Source organism: Megascapheus bottae, unplaced genomic scaffold, assembly GCF_031878675.1.
Source record: "Megascapheus bottae isolate mThoBot1 unplaced genomic scaffold, mThoBot2.hap1 HAP1_SCAFFOLD_40, whole genome shotgun sequence".
Taxonomy (NCBI): domain Eukaryota; kingdom Metazoa; phylum Chordata; class Mammalia; order Rodentia; family Geomyidae; genus Megascapheus; species Megascapheus bottae.
Genome location: NW_028327715.1, coordinates 492488 through 499519, shown reverse-complemented (window position 1 = coordinate 499519; position 7032 = coordinate 492488). Strand labels below are relative to the sequence as shown.

The 7032-nt window shown below is 43.6% G+C and overlaps 1 protein-coding gene across 1 annotated transcript in view; it reads left to right on the top strand.

The window, feature by feature from the left end:
• LOC150039272 (uncharacterized) overlaps positions 1–7032 on the top strand; it is a 44186-nt gene that overhangs the window by 18636 nt on the left and 18518 nt on the right. The gene's annotated exons all lie outside the window — the stretch shown is intronic.

The following is a 7032-nucleotide window of genomic DNA, read 5'->3' as shown; positions in this document are numbered from 1 at the left end:
GTGATAATATTAGCAAATGTGTCATTTATATACATGTATATATAGTAATATCTTCAAAATTAGTGGAAGTTCTTCAGGGCAAAGGAAAATGCTATTAGAACAAAGATCTGGCAAAGAAGAATGTACAAAATGATTTAAATACTAAAGTCCTTTGTTATGCTCATCTCTTCTCACACATCAATATTCTCAGCAATACAGGAGTAATTACAATCTCTGAAGAGAAAATCCTTAAGGATATCAGCTGCATATAGGATGGGAGGAATCCAGAGTATTCTAAGACACCTGCATTAACTCTGAAATAGGACGACGTTATATGAAAGTGGACTTAGAACTCAGGTGTCTAAAATTCTACATACTAGGAAGGTGTATTAGGAATGAATTAGAGGCTACTCTGGGCCACTTGGCAACATGCTGTGTCCAAATAAAGCAAGGAAAACAAAAAGCTAGGCATAGGTGGGTCATATATGTAATCCTAGATCTCAAGATGTTCATATCCAAAAATCATGGTTTGAGGCCAACCTAGAGATTCCATGATACTTGCTCCAATAAGCCAATTAAAAAAATGGAACTGGAGATATGGTTCAAGTGGCAAAGCAATAGTCTTGAGCAAAAAGAGCTCAAGGACAGCACTCAGACTCTGAGTTCAAGCCTCAAGACCAGCAATAAAAATGAATGCATGAATGAATAAATAAAGAAAGCAGAATAGCTAGAGGATATAGCTCAGAACTAGAAGGCATATCTAATAAGCACAAACCCTTGGCTTCAACCTCCAATGAATACTTCCCCAAATGATAACTTTACATTCAATGTAAATAAATCCTTGTAAAATCTAGGAGAGTAAAATTAGGAGACAAATGTATTTGATATCCAAACAAATAAGATGAATATAGAGAGTGCAAAAATAAATGGAAAGGCAGAAATGGGAAACATTATGCAAGTGAAAACTCTGATGAGTAGAAAAGTTTACCAATACGACTAAAAATCGAGTATCACTTCGATTTTGTGTAAATATGTGAAGAAGCACAGTGTACTAAAAACCAATACCAAACTGTTGTCTACAGGAAAACTCTTTTAAATTTAATATATTTTAGCATAAAAGAGATGGATTGGAAGAGTAAATACTGGCCAAAGAATTAAAATGTTCAGTGATAGCCAGGCACTCCTTACTCACATCTGTTAATCTTTTGAATTCAGATGGCTGAAAACTGAGGATCAGAGTTCCAAGCCAGTTTTTGAAGAAAAGTACAAGAGATTCTTATCTCGAATTAAACACCTGAAGTAGAAAATGTAACAATGGCTGAAGCGGTACAGTGTCAGACTTATAGTGGAAAAAATTAAAAAGTCAGAATCAGAGCCTAGGCCTGGGTTCAAGCTCCTGGAGCCATCCCACAAAAGAAAGGAAAGAAGGAAGGAAGGAAGGAAGGAAGGAAGGAAGGAAGGAAGGAAGGAAGGAAGGAAGGGAGGGAGGGAGGAAGGAAGGAAAGAACAGAAGGAAGGAAGGAAGGAAGCAAGCTAGCAAGCATGCTGCAATGTAAGATTCAGTGAAAAAGGAAGGATGCAATGAAAGTAATAAAATAGCATGTTGAATTCTGTGTGTGTGTGTGTGTGTGTGTGTGTGTGTGTGTGTGTGTGTGTATAGCTAGGATGACAGACTGCATCTCTGCCAAATTTAAAGATAAAAAGCCTTTTAGGCTGGGCACGGTGGCTCAAGCCTGTAATCCTAGCAACTCAGAGATTTTAATATGAGGATCGCAGTTCCTTTATTGCCATCCTGGGCAATAAAGTCCATGAGACGCTTATCTCCAAAATTAACCACCACAAAACCAGAAGTGGTGTTGTGGTCAAGTGGTAGAACACTAGCCTTCAGCTGAAGTGCTCAGGAACAGTACCCAGGCCCAGAGTTCAATCCCCAGGACCAAGAACCACAGCCTTTTAAACAAGCCATGTGGAATTGGCTCATGCCTGGCATCCTTGCTGAAAGGAGGCTGAGATTGGAGGATTACAGTTCCAACTCATCCTGGGAAAGTGAAGTCCTTGAGACTTGAAGTCCTTGAGCCCCTGGTGCTCACACACACATGGATGCCTGGGGAAAAAATCTGATGTATCCCTAAGCTGAGTTCGAATGCCCCAAGAGCTAAAGCTTGAACTGATAGAGGTGTTTTACTAGATTCTTTCCCTGGAAGTCAACTCAGTCAAGGCAACACATCTGGTGACTCAGGCCTCCAGGAAGGGAAGGGGGTGGGGCTATGCTAGGCGGAGACAGTCGCAAAGATTGTTTCTGATTGGCTCAGGGGAAGAGCAGCTTCAGGAGCTGACCAATGAGAAGCGTCCTTGGTAGGAGGGTCCTGGCGAGGGCGGTGGGGCTGTGTCTCCCAAAGGCGCCAGTTTTATTCCCTCTCTGCTGCCCCGTGGCCCAGGAGGCCACAGCCTCGGCAATGCGGTCCGGAAGCTGAGCTGCGATCCTGAGCGTGGCCTCTCTGGCTCTTCCCTGGACGCCAGCGCCATCCACCCCGGGCCTAGGCCCCGCTGCTGACGTTTCTCCGGGTTAGACTCCCACAGACGTGATGGCCCGGGCTGGTTTCAGAGCCGCCCGCGGGTGTGTGGGGTGCAGTGCCTGTGGATCTCCGCGAGGACAGCGGGGTGCGCGGGGAGTGGGAAGTGGTGAGTGTGGACACCGGTCCGCGGTCAGGATCCTGGGCGGGGTGGGGGACGGATCCGGAAGGCAGGCCCTCAGCTGGGTCTGGTAGGCCCTAAGGGGGCAGGGTAGTGAAGAGCTCCTCCAGGTAGTGAAGGGCTCCTCAGCCCTCCAAGGCCTGCAAGAAGGGCTGGGGCGGGGCGGGACTGGCAGCGGGCACCTGAGTCCTAGGAGTCCTGCCACCCGGTCCTGGCCATCCTGTCTGCTCCAGAGGAGGTGAAGTCACCACAGGCTGGGGCTTTTCCATTCTGGAAAAGACTCCTGGTGTAATAATGGTGGAGAGAATTGATGATTCATTTGTGACATCTGAATCTCCACCTGTCTCCCACATTGCCACCCTCCTTGGAAAGGGGATCCATACGCACCCACGTGGTGGCGGTGGATGTTGGGGAGATTTGTTGTCCTCTCTGACCTGTACGGATTTCAGACTTGTTTTATGATATTGGTTGTGTGTGTGTGTGTGTGTGTGTGTGTGTGTGTGTGTGTGTGTTCACACTCGCAGGTGTGGGCGCTAAATTCGGGGCCTGACTACTGCCCCTGAGCTTTTTCACTCAGGCTGGTGCTCTACCACTTGTGCCACAGCTGCCCTTCCTGCTTTCTGGTGGATAATTGGAGATAAGAGTCTCACTGATGTTCCTGCCTAATCTAGCTTTGAACCAGAAAGTACACATGTCATCCTCCGGGGTAGCTAGCATTGCAGGCTGCCTGTGTCCCTGGCAACAAGCTAGATGTTGACTTTTGATTATCAGGGGTTTTTTATTGTGATTAATAAGGGTTACATTATATTCACCAGATAAAAGGTGCATAACTTCACAAACACTGATACTCTTTCTCATGACATGGTCCCCATTTCCCTTCCAACCCCCCCATCTTGATTTCCCCTCTTCCCTATCCAATTTCAAATAACTAATTAAGCACATATAAAATATATCAGATAACAAGGTGAAATATTGTAATAATAAGAGATAACCAAGGGATGGCAAAAGAGATGAGTTCCTGGTGCAGGTCTGCCAGGTCCAAGCCCCTAGCCCTGCCTCTAGGAATTCATGCAGACCTCTACCTGAGGGTGGGTGGGGCCTCACCTCTTAAGAGTTTTCAGGAATTTCCTATCCTTCACCACAATTCTAAGGTGCTAACTTTGGACAAAGTTTTACAGCTTACTGGTCATAAGCTACATCTATGTCATACTTATAGTTCTCATCCATGACTCTTTTGGAACCCACCAAACTTCAGTGGACTGACTGCTTTTATTCACCTCAAATATCTTTCCTTTTAGATAGAAAAGAGTCAAACCTTAATTTCCACCAGGTGTGTGAGGATGTTTGTGGGTGTTGAATGAACCTAGAATTGTAACATATACAGAAACATGTTTCCAGAATGAAGGGTTAAGAAGAAAAGAGGGGTTATCAAGTAGCAACCAATAATCAGAAAGTCCAAGTTAGAACACTGAACCACTTTGTCTCTTGATGCCAACTTTGAAGGAGAAATGGGAGAAAGAAAGACAAAATTGTAAGGATAAACAGATTCTTTTTCTCAATGATTTACTTATATAGATTATTAGTCCTGTTTCTATATACATAATATGTCAGACTCAACTACCATGAAATTTCTAAAATGGACTCATTTTTGTTTTGTTTTGTTTTCCTTTTTAGAAAAAAAGAAGGTAAAGATCACATACTTTTCTTCCACTTTCTTCATTTCAATTTTTTTTTGTCAGTCCTGGCCTTAAGCTCAGGCCTAAGCACTGTCCTTGGATTTTTCTCAAGGCTAGAGCTCTACCACTTGAGCCTCAGCACCACTTCCGGCTTTTTCTGAGTATGTGGTACCAAGTAATTGAACCCGGGTCTTCGTGCATGCTAGGCAAGCACTCTACCACTAGGCCAAACTCCCGGCCCATTTCAAATTCTTAACTGAAATATTACATGTAACAATAGCTGGTCCTAACTTCTATAAAAGGCTATACCAGTGGCAGGGAATTTGGCCTAGTGGTAGAGTGCTTGCCTAGCATGCAGGAAGACCCAGGCTGGATTCCGCAGTACTACATTCACAGAAAAAAGCCGGAGGTGGTGATGAAGCTCAAGTGACAGAACTCTAGCCTTGAGAAAGTCCAAGGACAGTGCTCAGTCACTGAGCTCAAGCTCAGAACTTGCAAAAAAAAAAGACTAAATCACATTAAGTTTCTTTGCCAACATAGACAGTTACAACAATACTTTTATAGTTGCCTTAAACATAGGCATGAGAAAAACTTACTGAAGGAATTGAAAAGGAAAAGGAAAACCATAGAGAAAAGAAATGGATGATAAATGTAACAAATAATTTTGAAACACTGAGATCTGAGAGTCAACTATTTAAAAATCCCCAAAAGACACAGTGAACACAATCTATTGTTCTAGTCAGCAAAATAAGACAGAAATCTCACACATAAGAAATACTGTTTTGCATATGCATTTCAGAAGTTTCTGTTAGGAAGTGAGTGGAAGATAGAGATTTTCTTATTCAGGACTTGAGAGCATAGAATAAAGAAACAGATTTCTTATAATTGATTACTTCAAGCTGAATGTGCATGAGATTATGAACATGTGCAGTATCACTGTTGGTGAATGTAAGACCATGCTCACTCTTTCTAATGTAATCTTTCTCTCTATCCACATTGGCCAAAAGATGAATTACGTAGACATTCTTTTTACGTTGTAAACACATCTTGTCTAGCCAGCACTCTAGTGGTAGAGTGCTTGCCTAGCATGCATGAAGCCCTGGGTTCAATTCCTCAGTGCAACATACATAGAAAAAGTCAGAAGTGGTACTGTGGCTTAAGTGGCAGATTCCTAGCCCTGACCAAAAACTGTCCAAAGACAGTGCCCAGGTCCTGAGTTCAAGCCCTAGGAATGGCAGACAAAAGAAAAAGGGAAAAAAAGAAAAGTAACTTGTCTATGTTGTTTCCTTGTCAGAGTAATAGTGACTTCATAAAATGAATGACAGAGTTCCTTTCTTTCCATTTAGTGGGACATTATTGATACTTCTTTTAGTCTGGAAGAATTCTATAGTGAATCTCTTCATTCCAGGGCTTTTCATTACCTTGGCACTGTTACTTCTAGCAGTGAGGGGTACAGGTGGTCTCCCTGCAGTTTCAGTTCTCTCAGATCTCACCCATGTAGGGGGAGGGGGGCCACCTGCTGCCATATGTGTTGCTGATTGCTTTCAGTCCCATCTAGCAGCCAGCACCCAGGGACAGCAGATAGACCCTGAGTGCTGCTGACTCTCTTCCTTCCAAAGGCTTGGATGATTCTCCTCCAGGGATCCCAGTCCACTGATCAGAAGGCACACCACTGTCCAGCATCTTGGAGCTGCTTTCATTTATCAGCTTTCAGAGTTCCTAGAACCTGGCCCCTGTTTCACTATGGAAACACTAGGAAACACTTAGCTTTAATTTTTTAATATATAAGTATACATAGATATGTATATATATGTATATATATATTTTTTTTTCAGAGCTGAGGACCAAACTTAAGGCCTTATACTTGCTAGGAAAGTGCCCTTCCACAGAGTCAAACTGCCAACTCCTTAAGAGGCTCTTAAGCAGGGGCTTCCAAGCTATTCCCATTGGATCTTTCAGCTCACCCAAGTCAAAACTTGTTCGTGTTTACTACTGGTTCTGGAAGCCATTTCCCCATTGGACAGTACATGTACACTGTGACAGAGTGTGCCAGACTCAGAGCTTCAGAATCGAACCTGGGCCTTGTTGGATGCTAGACAAGCACTCAACCACTGGGCAAAACTCTCAGCTGTAATATTTATTTGCTGTTTTTTCTTGCCAGTCCTGGTGCTTGAACTCAGGGCCTGGCACTGTCCTTGGGCTTTTTCAAGGCCAACACTCTACCACTTGAACCACAGCACCACTTCTGGCTTTTTCTGTTTATGTGGTAATGAGAAATCAAACCCAGGGCTTCGTGCATGCTAGGCAAGTACTCTGCCACTAGGCCATGCTCCCTTTCTTTCTTCCTTTCTTCAATGCAAATCCTGGGTCTTCGATGCAGGGCAGTGTTCCTTGTTTTTTTTTTCACTCAAAGCTGATTCTCTACCACTTATTCCTCCCACTTCCAGATTTTTGCTGGTCAATTGAAAATCAGAGTCTCACGGACTGGCCTGTTTACCCTGGACTTGTGACATGATCCTCACATGTCAGTCTCCCGAGTAACTAGGATTTTAGGCATGATCTACTAACCCCAGCCCCATGAATCCTTTTAGCCATGTCTTCTTCAGACACTGTGCTGAGGTCTCTTAAGACTCCTGGAACTGAGATTGCTCCTGTTTTCAATAGCTTCAAGTACTTAAGTCTT